General features: G+C 47.8%; 1 protein-coding gene across 4 annotated transcripts in view; it reads right to left on the minus strand.

Annotated features, from left to right (window-relative positions):
* The window catches only part of ASAP1 (ArfGAP with SH3 domain, ankyrin repeat and PH domain 1), a 403,335-nt gene that overhangs the window by 76,115 nt on the left and 308,285 nt on the right, over positions 1-18,935 (minus strand). The gene's annotated exons all lie outside the window — the stretch shown is intronic.

An 18,935-nucleotide genomic window follows, 5' to 3' on the forward strand; every position in this document is an offset into this window, starting at 1 on the left:
TGCTATGATGTCTCCATACACTGTACACATAGGAGAGCAGGATCTCTTCTCTATATCTGAGCTGGTGGGTGTAGACTGCTGCTATGTTATCTCCATACACAGTGTGGGAGATATCCTATATGTTCACCATTTTGTATGTATTTTCTGTTGTCAACTGTGTATATACTGTATTTTGTCTATAATGGTCTGAACCTCTGGAGGAAGGGAACATCACCTCCCCCCCACCTCCACAAGAATTGGAGGAGCTCAAGAACTGGTAAAACCAGTTCTAACTGGCCAAACCTTTTTAGGAGTGCTTTGTCTTGGACAGCAGAGAGGAGAAACAGGATGTTCTTCTCATGAGACCAAATTCAAGAATGAACTGAGCGTGCTCACTGAAGTTCCTCCCAGATGGATGACATCACAAGCTACCTCACAAATACCTCCCTCTGAGAAATGGCCTATCAGCTCACTGTAACTGCTAAATTGCCTGACTTCCTGTGTTGAAACTTATTTAAGTTTTACGCGCGCATAATAAAGGGAGACTCTTTTGGGAACACATGATGTAGGCTTGTGGTCTTTGAAGGCTCTCCAGGCCTGTACACATATTATTTAATTTGGAACACACGGTATATCTATAATAGCGAATTTTGCGCTAACAAATTTGGAGGCACTGCTGAGATAATGAAGATACAGAGAAATGAAGATATTTCATCGTTATCCGGACACAAGGGGACTTCGAAGCAGAGACGGACAGATAATGAGCTCAAACAAGGTAATAAGTTATTCTTGTACCTGTCCCATCTCTCCCTCTCTGCTATGATCCGCCCCAGGCCGGGTGAGTTGAAATATGATAAGTCTGTATCAAAAGAACAATCAAGTAGATATACTGTGTGGTTTTAATGTTGTCTGTGAAGTAATGTCCTGACTTGTAAGAAGGTGTGAGCTATGGGGTTTTATATTCTCTGTAGAAGTGAATGGTGTGAACAGACAGTGCAGGTTAATAAGGAACAAAGAATGTGAAGTATAACTTGTTAAAAGAAAGCAAAAAGGAAAGTTGATGTAAGCAATTTTAGCTGAAGGTTATAGTAGTGAGTAAAGTTGCTGAGAGTGTCCATGCAGTGAGTTTCCATTGTTCAACATGTGGCTGAAGAGGTCTCCCTTTGTTATGTGGGGGGAGGGGTGCACATGGAATGCTTGTATTTGCCATGTTGGCATACATCAACTCAAGGGAATTTGGGCTTGGAGTAAGATGTGGGCGCGCCAGAGAAGTCTCCTCTGATTATGGCAGGCCAAGCAGGCTGTTGAGGTTCCACAATGTGGTGCCAAAAAGTACAGATCTGCGCCATGAGGTGCGGGAGTAGAGAATCTCAATTAATTAAGGATTTTTCCAATTACGACAAGATGGGCAGGGACGAAATTGTAAGTGCTTATTAGTGAGGTAAGCCAGACCTGTGTCGTGAGCTGTGGGAAAAATCATGTATGACTCGCAAGCAAATTCAATGAGATGATGTTTGTAAACATAACTGGACACACAAAAATGGGAAAGGAAAAAGCAAGTCAATGAGTTAAGGAAAGGGAGAAGGTTTAACAATGAACGGTGATAATGGCTGCTATCTGGAGTGGTGAATATAAGTATGTGGGTGGAAATGGGCATAAGTTGTATTGTGTTTGTCATTGGATAGCCTATTCTGAGCAAAATATGTAAAAACCGCGGTACATAAGAGTTTTCTTATATATATATATATATATATATATATATATATATATATATATATATATATATACACTTTGTTCAATATGGGAAGTTCTATGTACAGTAAATACAATCCCAGTTTCTACTTCACATGAGATACTTATCAGTCTGCGTATGAGTGAATTAAAACCCCAGTGAGTGTGAATTTGTGGGTATAAATGAAGGGCCCGTATGAGAGTTAGATTGTGTTATATGGTATATACTGTTCGGAGGCTAGAAATGAAATGAGGCAAGAAAGACCAAACGCTGAGCCAGACCACAGGGGGTGGAGCTAGGTGATGTAAGGAGATGGGAGGGAAGAACAATAGGAAGAGGTCTTGCTCCACCCTCAACACAGATCAGCCTAGGAGAGAAGAGTGTCTCCATTTAAGTGGATGTTGATATATATATGTATATTGTGGTAATGTATAGAGGGAAGGTCACTCTTAGACTCCATGTTAAGTCTCTCACTTGAACAAATGTAGGTGGCCAAAGGAGGGGCATCTAATTTTATTTCTGAGGGTAGTTGTGTGAGATAATAGTCCAGGGTTACCACAGTATATTTATATATATATATATATATATATATATATATATATATATATATATATATATATATATACATATATATATATATATATATATATACACATACAGGTTCTTGGAGTATGTGGAGAATTTAAAAATTGAGTTGTATTTATTTTGAAGATCATTGAATTAAGATACTAAAATGAGATAGTTGTGTACTTGAGACACCTGATAAGTACTTTAGTCAAATTAATAACAAAAGTTCTATTTTATAATGTATCTCATTTTCAATTAACAACAGTATTTTACATGAAAATAGTTACATTTGAAAAATAAGTAGATTTTTGATGCCAGTAATTGAGTTTATCCCGAATGGTATTAGGGATACGAGTCCCTTAGTAAACCAGTAGTTAACCATCATTGGTGCAGTTGTTATGGTTGCAGATTGTAATAACAATATTTCCTCTCCTGTTTGCTGTATGTTTTCCTGCAGGTACCAGAGATGGTGTGGGGCCCCTTAATGTCATGCTTCCTCAAGGGGTCATAAAATACTGTATAGAGTGCAAAATAAAACATCTTTCAGTTTCCAGACTAGCTAAGTATGAGACTGCCCTGCTAGCACCCTCACATATCGCAATCAAGAGAGGTATAGTTCCAAATGCCATTTCATAGCTTTTACTGAATTTAGAAGGTTGAGAGGAGGGGCAGCAGGTGCAGACCATGACATTAAATAGCAGGCACATGGTTGTATGATTGTCGGAAGATTAATGAAAACAGAAAACTAGGGGTCCTAACAATAATGTTGTAACTGCCATGATTAATGTAAATCTTGAGTTTTACCCATAGATGGTTCCAAATATCGACGAAATGGACAAGTAAAACAGGCTATGCAGTGGTAACCGACAGAAAGAGGTAATTATACAAAAACCACTCTTTCCCTCCTGAGACACTCAAACTCAGGAAATAGAGGTGATGGCGCTCACTGAAATATGTAAGCTGGCTGCAGGTAAGACTGTTTGTGTCTGCACCGACTTAAGGTACACATTGGGAATCGTACTCGATTTCACATCCTTATGAGGCACAGTGGACGTTTCATGGGGTCCTTGAGTAAGCCAATCCAGAACGCAGAAGCAGTGTCTTTGTTCTACAAGTTTTTAGCTCTTTCCGCACAGGTGACTTATCATCAAGTCCAGGCTTATGCCACAGAGACAACTACTGAGGCTGGAAGGAACCAGAGAGCAGGCACCGCAGTAGCCTGACTTCCCTTGAATGAGGTAACGGCTGGTAACCTGCTTGCACCTGAAACAGGTGTAGATATTTCTCTGTTGCTTGAATTACAGGAACAGGCCTCAAAAGAAGAAAAAGGAGGAGTGGAAAAGCGAGCAGAATGCTACTGGGGTCTGGCAGAAAGGTAAATGCCTGTGCCTCCCCTGCACGCTGTACTCCATGATGTCACACCTGATCCCTGATCTAACCCATTCATCCAAGGAGGTAATGTGTGGTATGGTGTCTTCTGCTTGGCTTACCCCAGGCTTCAACACTGCTGCAATAGGGTTTGTACAGGGGTGCATGATATGCGCCCGTTACAATCCAGGCCAATTGGTCAAGGTACCTTCTCGGTGCGAGCCAGACTATCTGTATCAGTGACTGCAGAATGATAGCATACAGCTATCACAGGTAGGTGTTTGGAGTTGTTGGTTTGCATAGACCTCTTTTCATGTTATTTGGAGGCGTGGCTTGAGAAATAAAAATAAATAAAATAAAAATAATTTTTAACACTAAAAATATGACCTAAAAATATGTTTTATGAAAGTAATTTTGAATATTTGGGTACACCAGAAGTAATAATAAATAATAAAGGTAAACATTTTATTAGTCATCTACTTGGTTAGAACCACGCCTAAATATAAGACTAAGTTGAGGCCCTATGAAGGCTTTGTTTGGTAATGCTGCTGTAATAGGCCTATGCCTATTCCAGGCCAAAAAGGAGGGCCTTACCTCCCATGTGAGTGCCTTACATCAGGAGTTATATCATCTGTCACTCATAAATGTGTATTCTCCGTGTTTCCAGATCAAAATGCAAAGAATCCTTTCAAGTGCTGTTAACCACTACGGTCTCAGTGAAACTTCAAGAAAAGCTAATTTGGGTTCATGTCAGACATTGAATAAAGATAATCAAGGAAGGAGACAAATGTGGCCCATAATCCTTTGTTATATGTAGGACCCCTGCGGTCATTGGGCTGTCATTTCTCTTCTTCCTCATAAGGGATGTGGTAAATACGTAACTACTGATGTAGAGGATCATGACAAATCTAGGAATGGGATGTGGTAAATATGTAACTACTGATGAAGAGGATTATGACAAATCTAGGAATGTTGCGTTATAAAATTTGCTTAACTTGATTGATTTGCAATGTTTGATATTATATTGTTTGTTTACATAGTAAGAATTCTTGAGTTATATGTCTACTGTATGTAGAAGGTATTTGTGCCGTAATGTAGGAAGATTAGGAATATTAAAAATATTCATATGCTACAGCAGAAAACTTATCAGGTCTCTCTGGGCAGAGATTGTTGGATGGATAAATTTAAACTACAGATTTTTGTTTTGAAGGGGTGAAGAAAAGCACACAAGGCCCCAGATTGGGATTTTGTTTTTGTTTTGTTTGATTTGCCATGGACTGATTTATTCTGCATCAAGTTTATTTGGGACTGAGAACATTTATGAACTGAGTTATTTCCACCCGGACATTGGGACTTTCTAAGTGTGATTTGAAATTTCATCTTCTCTAAGTGCATGCTGCACCTATCCACACGCTATGACTATTCAACTGAGCCTGAAGAACTGACACGTGTGCCCGACTGCTGTTAAATTGCCACTGGGGTGATCCTCATACTCTGCACAATAACCGCCAGCAGATGACGTCAAAGGAGGGCGAAGCATCACAGCTCCTCCCTGAAGACCTTGGGCAACAAAATGCTGTACAGAGGCAGCTGCACCATTGGAATAAAGGGGCTCTATAGTCAGCTGTGGATACTTCTGGATATGGAGAATGGAGAAGATTGTTTGATACCAATGTAATGGGCGGGACAGATTCCTACTTAGGGTCTGTTCTTTGGCTAACCAGGGAATGCAGTGAGGGCATAATAATCCCCCTGCTTCCCTGCATCGGAGATCCTATAGGTTTAGGGTCCAAGGAAGATCAAGAGAAGAAGAAACAATTTTACAGGAAGAGACATTTGTATTCAACATCTAACGGTTCTTGATTTTTTTTGTTTTCGTTATTTTCTCGAGCCCAGATTTGACAAGATTGGTTTTATGTTGATAGCAAATGGATATATATATATATATAGGGAACAGGTATTTGGTTTATGTAATATATTTCAGAAGTTGATTAATAGAACTTGAAGATCAGACCATTATATGGCAAAGTACATAATCCAACCCTAAATTGTATGCTAATTTTATGTATCTTGATGAAATCGTTGTATGATGGCTACAAATAGCCAAAGGGTGGATTGTGGTGCAAATATAATTGGCTATTTGTAGCCCTCCATTTTGTCCTTCATCCTCCATTTTGTATTTTCTTTTATTCTCCATTCTGCATTTTACATACGAATAGCTATGAACATTCATGTGGCCTTCAAACCTGTTTGGTGTAGGAAGCTTTTATGTAACTGTGAAATGTGACAGAACAATGCTAACTGCATTAACTACAGTTCCATTTGTATAGGTTTGTTTGAACTCTGTCCATATACATTGTATGGCCAGGAATCTGTTGTCTTGTTAATCCTGTGATACCATCAGCATTGTCTAGGAAATTGAGTTGCTGATTCTGAACCTTTGATCAATGAAACTGGCTCCTTCAGATGGTGGGGGGTCTCAGACTGATAACATCTTGGTTTACAAAGCTTGGGTATGACTAAGCAAGTTTTAGTGTATAAAATAGGACAAAAAAATGTCAATAGATACAATAAGGTAGCAGTAAGTGTACCAATGTTTCAGCCATATTGTGTAATCAGACCAATGTTAATATGTAACAAACAATATAACCTGAGATCACACTTGGAAAGCCAGTCACATTCAACATGTTGTATGTCATCTAAACTATGAACAAGGTGGCTTATGCAGAAAACGTGAAATAAAGATCAATCTTTCAGGAGCCATCTACCTAGAATACCGTTGGGAAACTGTAAAGTGTTGTGTGGTATTTTCCTTATCCTGGATATCACCCAGCAGCAGGAAGGGATAATGTAGGTGGTAGGGAAAGGGCCCAGGCGTGTGGTGTCACCCTTGCGGGAGGCAGCCTCATGGCGGAGGTGACAGCTAGGGTCCCCTGTAGGCGGTAGGGAAAGGCCCGAGAACACAAATAGGAAGGAAAAACTATCCAGGAGAATGAAAATACGCACAACAAAGGAGGGAATTGTGGGAGATATCCTATATGTTCACCATTTTGTATGTATTTTCACTTGTCAACTGTGTATATACTGTATTTTGTCTATAATGGTCTGAACCTCTGGAGGAAGGGAACATCACCTCCCCCCCACCTCCACAAGAATTGGAGGAGCTCAAGAACTGGTAAAACCAGTTCTAACTGGCCAAACCTTTTTAGGAGTGCTTTGTCTTGGACAGCAGAGAGGAGAAACAGGATGTTCTTCTCATGAGACCAAATTCAAGAATGAACTGAGCGTGCTCACTGAAGTTCCTCCCAGATGGATGACATCACAAGCTACCTCACAAATACCTCCCTCTGAGAAATGGCCTATCAGCTCACTGTAACTGCTAAATTGCCTGACTTCCTGTGTTGAAACTTATTTAAGTTTTACGCGCGCATAATAAAGGGAGACTCTTTTGGGAACACATGATGTAGGCTTGTGGTCTTTGAAGGCTCTCCAGGCCTGTACACATATTTAATTTGGAACACACGGTATATCTATAATAGCGAATTTTGCGCTAACAACAGTATACATAGGAGAGCAGGATCTCTTCTCTATCTCTGAGCTAGTGGGTGTAGATTGCTACTATGATGTCTCCATACACTGTACACATAGGAGAGCAGGATCTCTTCTCTATCTCTGAGCTGGTGGGTGTAGACTGCTGCTATGATGTCTCCATACACTGTACACATAGGAGAGCAGGATCTCTTCTCTATATCTGAGCTGGTGGGTGTAGACTGCTGCTATGATATCTCCATACACAGTATACATAGGAGAGCAGGATCTCTTCTCTATCTCTGAGCTAGTGGGTGTAGATTGCTACTATGATGTCTCCATACACTGTACACATAGGAGAGCAGGATCTCTTCTCCATCTCTGAGCTGGTGGGTGTAGACTGCTGCTATGATGTCTCCATACACTGTACACATAGGAAAGCAGGATCTCTTCTCTATCTCTGAGCTGGTGGGTGTAGAGTGCTACTATGATGTCTCCATACACTGTACACATAGAGAAGAGATCCTGCTCTCCTATCTCTGAGCTGGTGGATGTAGACTGCTGCTATGATGTCTCCATACACTGTACACATAGGAGAGCAGGATCTCTTCTCTATCTCTGAGCTGGTGGGTGCAGACTGCTGCTATGATGTCTCCATACACTGTGTACATAGGAGAGCAGGATCTCATTTTCTATCTCTGAGCTGGTGGGTGTAGACTGCTGCTATGATGTCTCCATACACTGCGTACATAGGAGAGCAGGATCTCTTCTCTATCTCTGAGCTGGTGGGTGTAGACTGCTGCTATGATGCCTCCACACACTGTACACATAGGAGAGCAGGATCTCTTCTCCATCTCTGAACTGGTGGGTGTAGACTGCTGCTATGATGTCACCATACACTGTACACATAGGAGAGCAGGATCTATTCTCTATCTCTGAGCTGGTGGGTGTAGACTGCTGCTATGATGTCACCATACACTATATACATAGGAGAGCAGGATCTCTATCTCTGAGCTGGTGGGTGTAGACGGCTGCTGTAATATCTCCATACACTGTACACATAGGAGAGCAGGATCTCTTCTCTATCTCTGAGCTGATGGGTGTAGACTGCTGCTATGATGTCTCCATACACTGTACACATAGGAGAGCAGGATCTCTTCTCTATCTCTGAGCTGGTGGGTGTAGACTGCTGCTATGATGTCTCCATACACTGTACACATAGAGAAAAGATCCTGCTCTCCTATCTCTGAGCTGGTGGGTGTAGACTGCTGCTATGATGTCTCCATACACTGTACACATAGGCGAGCAGGATCTCATCTATATCTCTGAGCTGGTGGGTGTAGACTGCTACTAGGATGTCTCCATACACTGTACACATAGGAGAGCAGGACCTGTTCTCTATATCCGAGCTGGTGGGTGTAGACGGCTGCTATGATGTCACCATACACTGTACACATAGATGAGCAGGATCCCTATCTCTGAGCTGGTGGGTGTAGACTGCTGCTGTGATATCTCCATACACTGTACACATAGGGGAGCAGGATCTCTTCTCTCTCTGAGCTGGTGGGTGTAGACTGCTGCTATGATGTCCCCATACACTGTACACATAGGAGAGCAAGATCTCTTCTCTATCTCTGAGCTGGTGGGCGTAGACTGCTGCTATGATGTCTCCATACATCGTACACATAGGAGAGCAGGATCTCTTCTCCATCTCTGAGCTGATGGGTGTAGACTGCTGCTGTGATGTCACCATACACTGTACACATAGGCGAGCAGGATCACTTATCTTTATCTCTGAGCTGATGGGTGTAGACTGCTGCTATGATGTCTCCATACACTGTACATATAGGAGAGCAGGATCTCTTCTCTATCTCTGAGCTGGTGGGTGTAGACTGCTGCTATGATGTCTCCATACACTGTACATATAGGAGAGCAGGATCTCTTCTCTATCTCTGAGCTGGTGGGTGTAGACTGCTGCTATGATATCTCCATACACTGTACACATAGGAGAGCAGGATCTCTTCACTATCTCTGAGCTGGTAGGTGTAGACTGCTGCTATGATGTCTCCATACACTGTACACATAGGAGAGCAGGATCTCTTCTCTATCTCTGAGCTGGTGGGTGTAGACTGCTGCTATGATGTCTCCATACACTGTACACATAGGAGAGCAGGATCTCTTCACTATCTCTGAGCTGGTGGGTGTAGACTGCTGCTATGATGTCTCCATACACTGTACACATAGGAGAGCAGGATCTCTTCTCTATCTCTGAACTGGTGGGTGTAGACTGCTGCTATGATGTCTCCATACACTGTACACATAGGGGAGCAGGATCTCTTCTCTCTCTCTGAGCTGGTGAGTGTAGACTGCTGCTATGATGTCTCCATACACTGTACACATAGGAGAGCAGGATCTCTTCACTATCTCTGAGCTGGTGGGTGTAGACTGCTGCTATGATGTCTCCATACACTGTACACATAGGAGAGCAGGATCTCTTCTCTATCTCTGAACTGGTGGGTGTAGACTGCTGCTCTGATGCCTCCATACACTGTACACATAGGAGAGCAGGATCTCTTCTCTATATCTGAGCTGGTGGGTGTAGACTGCTGCTATGATGTCTCCATACACTGCACACATAGGAGAGCGGGATCTCTTCTATCTCTGAACTGGTGGGTGTAGACTGCTGCTATGATGCCTCCACACACTGTACACATAGGAGAGCAGGATCTCTTCTCCATCTCTGAACTGGTGGGTGTAGACTGCTGCTATGATGTCACCATACACTGTACACATAGGAGAGCAGGATCTATTCTCTATCTCTGAGCTGGTGGGTGTAGACTGCTGCTATGATGTCACCATACACTATATACATAGGAGAGCAGGATCTCTATCTCTGAGCTGGTGGGTGTAGACTGCTGCTGTAATATCTCCATACACTGTACACATAGGAGAGCAGGATCTCTTCTCCATCTCTGAGCTGGTGGGTGTAGACTGCTGCTATGATGTCTCCATACACTGCACACATAGGAGAGCGGGATCTCTTCTATCTCTGAACTGGTGGGTGTAGACTGCTGCTATGATGTCACCATACACTGTACACATAGGAGAGCAGGATTTCTTCATCTCTGAGCTGGTGTATATAGACCGCTGCTATGATGTCTCCATACACTGTACACATAGGAGAGCAGGATCTCTTCTCTATCTCTGAGCTGGTGTATATAGACCGCTGCTATGATGTCTCCATACACTGTACACATAGGCGAGCAGGATCTCTTCTCTATCTCTGAGCTGATGGGTGTAGACTGCTGCTATGATGTCACCATACACTGTACATATAGGGGAGCAGGATCTCTTCTCTCTATCTCTGAGCTGGTGGGTGTAGACTGCTGCTATGATGTCTCCATACACTGTACACATAGGAGAGCAGGATCTCTTCTCTATCTCTGAGCTGGTGGGTGTAGACTGCTGCTATGATGTCTCCATACACTGTACACATAGGCGAGCAGGATCTCTTCTATCTCTGAGCTGGTGGGTATAGACTGCTGCTATGATGTCTCCATACACTGTACACATAGGAGAGCAGGATCTCTTCTCTATCTCTGAGCTGGTGGGTGTAGACTGCTGCTATGATGTCTCCATACACTGTACACATAGGAGAGCAGGATCTCTTCTCTATCTCTCTGAGCTGGTGGGTGTAGACGGCAACTATAAGGTCTCCACACACTGTACACCTAGGGGAGCAGGTTATCTTCTCCATCTCTGAGCTGTTGGGTGTAGACTGTTGATATGTCGTCTGCATACACTGAATCTAAAAAGATCTCCTGCTCCCCTTTATCAGTAGCGCACTGTCATAAGTTACAGCATCATGGAGGACATTATACAGTAGCTGACTGTTTTGATTGGCCTGAGATCGTTCTGGAAATGTAAAAAAATCCAGCATCTGGGCTTTTGATTGGTTCAACTGCTCCATTTTTAACGAAAATCAACCTTTTTAGATGCTTTTTAGCTGCCCTTTTTTGGAGTCTATCCTCTCTGCTATACTGTTAGTTCCTGTCTGTATCATGTGCTGCACAGAATACCTACTGCAGACCAGAGCTGTCACATGCACAGTAGTCACTGATACAGGGAGACATCAACATAGGGGGTCATCAGAACATGAAGAGAAGTTGCGAGTGGAGTATTCCCAGCAGACGATATCTAATATGAAAAAGCCTACACTGTCTGCCTCTCTGTCTGTCTTTTTCTTTCCCCGCCTGTCTCTTGTATTGTCTCTCTCTCTCTCTCTTTCTTTCTATCTAGCTTATTTTTATTTCCTCCACAAGATACAGAAGTCACTTGCTAAAGCGGCGGGGAGGCCAATCACTGTTGGTATAGGCTCCCTGACAGGTTATCTGTCTGAATAGACAACTACAGAGATCGCTAACCAATCTCCCGGCGGATCTGACAGATACTTCCCATCTTTTAGCTTTCCTCCAATCACTTACATACGTTTGGGTAAGTCTAGACGTGAGCGCCTTAGGCCGCCTGCACACAGGCGGAAATCCCGCGGCGGTATTTCCCGCGGGATTTCCGCCACTGAAAGTTTGCATAGGAGTCCATTACGATACGCACTCCTATGTAGACGGCCGCGGTTTGGCCGCACGAGAATCTCACGTGGCAAACAAACCGCGGCATGTCCTATTTTTGTGCGGGGCATGCACTCACCCGGACGCCGGCTCCGGTGTGCGCATGCGCCGGCTGCGCGGCAGCCGGCCCATGAAAGAGCCGGGGCCGCCAGGCGCAGGTGAGTACGCGCTTGTCACTGCAGGCTCTCGGGTCGGGTCCCGCGGCGAGAATTCTCGCTGCCGGATCCGACCCGCTTGTCTGCAGGCGGCCTTATACTCAAGTATCCCACATACTCAGGGCGTTAAAGCTGTACAATATTTTGTACAACAGGATATACACATGCCCGCAAATCAGAAACAATGTATCCTAGATGGTTTACACTTCATTCTTTACAATAACTATTTTAAATACAATAATCAACTTTATATGCAAATGAGGGGTACCGCTATGGGGACAAAATGTGCCCCACTTTATGCCAATCTATATATGGGAGCATACGAGGAAAAGCTCCAGGACCCCCGTATTCGTTTTCATTGACGACATCATCCTTATATGGGATGGGCCAATAGAGGGAGCCAAAGCCTACATACAGACTCGGAATTTAAATACATGGGGTATAGATCCAATACAAATCCCCTTCCTGGACTTAGACATCTACATCCAAGAAGGCACCATTCATACACAAACCCATTTTAAAAAGATTTGATGCAAATAGTTTTCTGGACTTCCGAAGTAATCACGCTAAGAAGTGGAAAGTAAATGTCCCTTATGGGCAACTTAAGTGCATCAGACGAGACTGTCCTACAATGACCAGCTATGAGGAACAAGATCCTACAACAGAGACTTAGAAGCAGAAAATACCCGGAGGGACGAATGCAGACATCATATGACAAAGTGAGGAAGAAGAAAGCCAGAGCAACACTTGGCCAAGTCGAAACAAAAAGAGCTCAGCTTTATCACAAGATACAAGTCTAGACTAAAGAGCTGAACGATATAAGGAACCGGTGGGACATCCTGAACATTGTCCTTGGGAGCAGCAGAACCCTAGGGGATATATTGGCCCCCGCATACCCACACAAACCGGTAGAGATACTATTAAACACCAACCGTTATTTTGCACCATAGGGGCCTACACATCTGTCATAGGAGGAAAGTGGTGGAAATGGACCCAAACAACACAGCATATCAAACACATCGGAGCGTCCAGTCTACATGACGGAGTGTCCAGGCCAATTACGCTATATAGGACGGACTATCAATTCCCTTCGAAGTCGCTTGAACCTTCACAGGCACAACATATAGCGAGGCTCCCTGAAGCACAGTGTATCGGTTACATCATAACTCCGACCCTGCAGGCATCATAGTTACCCCAATGGACCAACCCCCGAGGGGCGCTCACCGGACTGGGAGCATAGGACATGTTTGAGATGTTCATACACTGAGCCCTGCGGTCTTACGGAGCTTCTTGTAACCCAACTTGTTTCTAATCCTTCTACCGATCTGTTTACTGCGTTCTGCAGGCTTCACCCGTGACACATACATGTATCATTGTACATAGTATCTAGGCGGTGAAGCGTCGGCCATGTGCCACAGTCTAATCTCTGCACATGAAGATCAGATGTTGTCGTCCTTTTATTCTCGCATACATAATAATAATATAATAATCATCCTTATTTGTATGGCGCCAACTTATTCCGCAGCGCCTTCAGGCCTGGATAAAGGCAAACACAACAATTACAATGTGAGGTACATTGGGTTAGACACAAATGGGTTGGGGGAGGTACAGGAGGGGCAGGGGGGGGACACAGGCAATAGGGGATTTTATGTACAGAAGGCAGACAGGGCGGGGCACCATAGGGAGGGGCGGGGGACTCGGTCAGGGGATTTGGTATGCCTCCCTGAAGAGGTGCATCCATATAGATTGGATTTTTCTAATTGCTTTAGGTGACATTTTAATCTGACCCGGGTCTGTCTCACACGTTTCACTTTTTGCAATATTGTGGGACGCCATGAAATATCCCATATGTTGCGGTCATGTGATTATAAGCGCGGCGTTACTATGGAGCACACGTTGCGCTCCACGCGCCATGATCATGTGACCAGAATACACGTCATCGGGATGGCCTCTCTGTAGTCTGTGTGTGTCACAATCACGTGACAACAGGCGGGGTCTCCACCTGAGACAGGTAACCAGGCGTCACGTATATTTATAGGATCCATTGAGAAAGGCTGCATATTGTAAAGCCGAAACGCGTGGCATGGTCAATAAACAGTCGGTTTACATTAGCGAACCTCTTCACGCCATCTGGGACCAGATTAACCCTCTACATTCCCATAACATTCCATTTTCACCTATTTTGCAATTGAGCGCTGGTTACTTTTTTGGCCTAATTGCTTATTTTCTCTGTCCGTCCCGGTCCGTCCGTCCGTCCCGGTCCGTCCGTCCGTCCCGGTCCGTCCGTCCGTCCGTCCCGGTCCGTCCGTCCGTCCGTCCCGGTCCGTCCGTCCCGGTCCGTCCGTCCGTCCGTCCGTCCCGGTCCGTCCGTCCGTCCCCGTCCGTCCGTCCGTCCCCGTCCGTCCGTCCCCGTCCGTCCCCGTCCGTCCGTCCCCGTCCGTCCGTCCGTCCCCGTCCGTCCGTCCCCGTCCGTCCGTCCGTCCGTCCCCGTCCGTCCGTCCCCGTCCGTCCGTCCCCGTCCGTCCGTCCCCGTCCGTCCGTCCGTCCGTCCGTCCCCGTCCGTCCGTCCGTCCGTCCGTCCCCGTCCGTCCGTCCCCGTCCGTCCGTCCCCGTCCGTCCGTCCGTCCCCGTCCGTCCGTCCCCGTCCGTCCGTCCCCGTCCGTCCGTCCCCGTCCGTCCGTCCGTCCGTCCCCGTCCGTCCGTCCGTCCCCGTCCGTCCGTCCGTCCCCGTCCGTCCGTCCGTCCCCGTCCGTCCGTCCGTCCCCGTCCGTCCGTCCGTCCCCGTCCGTCCGTCCGTCCCCGTCCCCGTCCGTCCGTCCCCGTCCGTCCGTCCCCGTCCGTCCGTCCGTCCCCGTCCGTCCGTCCCCGTCCGTCTCCGTCCGTCCGTCTCGGTCCGTCCGTCCCGGTCCGTCCGTCCGTCCGTCCCGGTCCGTCTCGGTCCGTCCGTCCGTCCGTCTCGGTCCGTCTCGGTCCGTCTCGGTCCGTCTCGGTCCGTCTCGGTCCGTCTCGGTCCGTCTCGGTCCGTCTCGGTCCGTCTCGGTCCGTCCGTCCGTCCGTCTCGGTCCGTCCGTCCGTCTCGGTCCGTCCGTCCGTCTCGGTCCGTCCGTCCGTCTCGGTCCGTCCGTCCGTCTCGGTCCGTCCGTCCGTCTCGGTCCGTCCGTCCGTCTCGGTCCGTCCGTCCGTCTCGGTCCGTCCGTCCGTCTCGGTCCGTCCGTCCGTCTCGGTCCGTCCGTCCGTCTCGGTCCGTCCGTCCGTCTCGGTCCGTCCGTCTCGGTCCGTCCGTCTCGGTCCGTCCGTCTCGGTCCGTCCGTCTCGGTCCGTCCGTCTCGGTCCGTCCGTCTCGGTCCGTCCGTCTCGGTCCGTCCGTCTCGGTCCGTCCGTCTCGGTCCGTCCGTCTCGGTCCGTCGTTCCGTCCGTCTCGGTCCGTCGTTCCGTCCGTCTCGGTCCGTCGTTCCGTCCGTCTCGGTCCGTCGTTCCGTCCGTCTCGGTCCGTCGTTCCGTCCGTCTCGGCCCGTCGTTCCGTCCGTCTCGGTCCGTCGTTCCGTCCGTCTCGGTCCGTCGTTCCGTCCGTCTCGGTCCGTCGTTCCGTCCGTCTCGGTCCCGTTCCGTCCGTCTCGGTCCCGTTCCGTCCGTCTCGGTCCCGTTCCGTCCGTCTCGGTCCCGTTCCGTCCGTCTCGGTCCCGTTCCGTCCGTCTCGGTCCCGTTCCGTCCGTCTCGGTCCCGTTCCGTCCGTCTCGGTCCCGTTCCGTCCGTCTCGGTCCCGTTCCGTCCGTCTCTTTCGTTCCGTCTGTCTCTTTCGTTCTGTCTGTCTCTATTGCTTCCTCTGGCTCTCTAGTGCTCTCTCTATTGCGCTCTGTGTCTCTACAGTCTGTTTCTGTCTCTTTACGCGCTCTCTGTTTTTCTATCACTCTCCCTCTGTCTCTTTATCGCTCTCTTTCTGTCTCTCTAATGCTGCGGCGTCTTCTCTGCTTGTCTGATAAGTTATAAGAGAAGAGATGGCGATCCTGTAACTGTGCATCAGAGAGACACTGCAACTTCAGAAGCAGCCGCTGAGCACACCAGGGATCCCTCTATATACCCATTGGGGCAAACAGGGCAAACAGGGCACACGGCCAAGCGGCACGCGCGAGCGGGTACACCGCCAAGCGGCATTTGTGACCATCTTAGAATATTTACAAAGGTTAGAAACAGCAGTTGGCGCCATTTTAACATTATTCCTGGTATATATGGAGATACTTTTTTTATTCTTCATGGGACAACCCCTTTAACCAGGACTACACTGCTGAGTGATGGAGTGGGGTAAGACCCTGTAGCTAGACGTAGCCCACCGCTTCGCTGTATTGCACGATGCTTGGTAGTACTCGAATAGGTATCCCGATTCCCTATACTACCTGCCATCCGGTAATACCCCTCATTAAGCAGCATACACTGGTCTGCTACACCATGACCAGCGGCCCGAGGGTTTAGAGGTAGCTGAAGCACCCACTAGGTGGCTCCACTACATAAGAGACCACCACCGTGACATAGAAGTGTGCAAGGCATGATAAACGGACATGAACCTGGTAGCCACAGGGCAAACAAAGCATTAGCCGAAGCAGTACATGGGTCCTCCAGAGCAAGAAGCATTCTTTGTAGCGGTCCTACTAGATGGGGACCCTGATCGGGGGGGGGGGGGAGGGGGGGGATCTCCTCCAGGAACTAACAGAGTATGTGAAAACAGGAACCCCAATCAGACAAGCCTGAACCAACGTCTCATATCCTCAGATACCGGAGGGCTGTAATGAATGGCGGCCATTAGTTCTATCCGCTTAGTCCCTAGCCGAGTCCTACTACTGGGTTGCCCGTCCCTCATCGCTGCCTGCACTCCTGTGTTCTGCCTACACAATCTGGCACAAAGACTGAGTGGCCAGGGTGGCACAACACTGGCTGCCAGGATGGAGTGTAATCACACTGGCTACCAGCATGGTACAGCACTGACCACTCCAGCAAAGGAGAGATCGGCATGGCAATGCGTCAACAAAACAAGAAAACCTGGAGCCATGCACTACACCGCCAGAGCAAAAATATACCCGACATCACCGGCACACTCCTCTAGCCCTGCGCATTAAATCAGCCTAAAAACCCCTCTCATCTGGCAAAGAGTCCCACACAGAACTAAGGGTAAATTTGTTAGGTCAATGAACAAACGTCGTAACTGGAACACATCCGAATGGCGGTAATAAGTGTGCACGTCCCACCGGCGGTAATAAGTGTGCGCGTGCCATGCTGTGCGTCCTACCTGCAGTAATAGGTGTGCGCGTGCCACCCGTGGTAATAAGTGTGCACGTGCCACGCTGTGCGTCCCACCCGCGGTAATAAATGTGCGTGTGCCACCCGCGGTAATAAGTGTGCGCGTGCCACGCTGTGCGTCCTACCTGCGGTAATAAGTGGATGCAAGCCACACTGTGCATCCCACCCGCGGTAATAAGTGTGTGCAGGCCACGCTGTGAGTCCCACCTGCGGTAATAAGTGTGCGCATGTCACACTGTGTATCCCACCTGCGGTAATAAGTGTGTGCGTGCCACGCTGTGCGTCCTACCCGCAGTAATAAGTGTGCGCATGCCACGCTGTGCGTCCTACCCGCAGTAATAATTGTGCGCATGCCATGCTGTGCATCCCACACGCGGTAATAAGTGCGCGCACGCCACGCTGTGCGTTCCACCTGCTGTAATAAGTGCACGCGTACCACGCTGTGCGTCCTACCCGCGGTAATAAGTGCGTGCGTGCCACGCTGTGCGTCCTACCCGCGGTAATAAATGTGCGCGTGCCACGCTGTGCGTCCTACCCGCGGTAATAAGTGTGTGCATGCACACTTATCACCTGCAGTAATAATTGTGCGCACGCCATGCTGTGCATCCCACCTGCGGTAATAAGTGCGTGCGCGCCACGCTGTGCGTTCCACCCGCGGTAATAAGTGCTCAAGTGCCACGCTGTGCGTCCTACCCACGGTAATAAGTGTGCGCATGCCACGCTGTGCGTCCTACCTGCGGTAATAAGTGTGCGCATGCACACTTATTACCTGCAGTAATAAGTGTGCGCGTGCCATGCTGTGCGTCCTACCTGCAGTAATAGGTGTGCGCGTGCCACCCGTGGTAATAAGTGTGTGTGTGCCACGCTGTGCATCCCACCCGCGGTAATAAGTGCGCGCGAGACGCTGTGCGTCCTACCCGCGGTAATAAGTGTGCGCATGCACACTTATTACCTGCAGTAATAATCGTGCGCATGCCATGCTGTGCGTTCCACCCGCGGTAATAAGTGCGTGCGTGCCACCCGCGGTAATAAGTGCGCGTGCCACACTGTGCGTCCTACCTGCGGTAATAAGTGCGTGTGCCGTCCTTGGTAATAAATGTGTGCATCTGACTCCCAGTAATAAGTGTGCATCCCACCCGTGGTAATAAGTGTGCGCGTGCCACGCTATGGCACCGTCCTGTGTGTGAATGGACCGCCTAATGTATGGCACCGTCCTACGAGTGTGATGTGTGTATGGACCGCCTAATGTATGACACCGTCCTGCACCCTGTACGTGCGATGTGTGTATGGACCGCCTAATGTATGGCACCGTCCTGCGTGTGAATGGACCGCCTGATGAATGGCACCGTCCTGCGCGTGTGATATGTGTATGGACCGCCAAATGTATGGCACCGTCCTGCGCGTGTGATGGGTGTATGGACCGCCTAATGTATGGCACCGTCCTGCGTGTGTGATGTGTGTATGGACCGCCTAATGTATGGCACCGTCCTGCGCGTGTGATGTGTGTATGGACCGCCTAATGTATGGCACCGTCCTGCGTGTGATGTGTGTATGGACCGTCTAATGTATGGCACCGTCCTGCGTGTGATGTGTGTATGGACCGTCTAATGTATGGCACCGTCCTGCGTGTGATGTGTGTATGGAGCTATGATAGTGTCAGTTAACTCTTTAGATGCCACAGTCCAAGCCGAC

The sequence above is a fragment of the Eleutherodactylus coqui genome, chromosome 9, assembly GCF_035609145.1.
Source record: "Eleutherodactylus coqui strain aEleCoq1 chromosome 9, aEleCoq1.hap1, whole genome shotgun sequence".
Taxonomy (NCBI): Eukaryota; Metazoa; Chordata; class Amphibia; order Anura; family Eleutherodactylidae; genus Eleutherodactylus; species Eleutherodactylus coqui.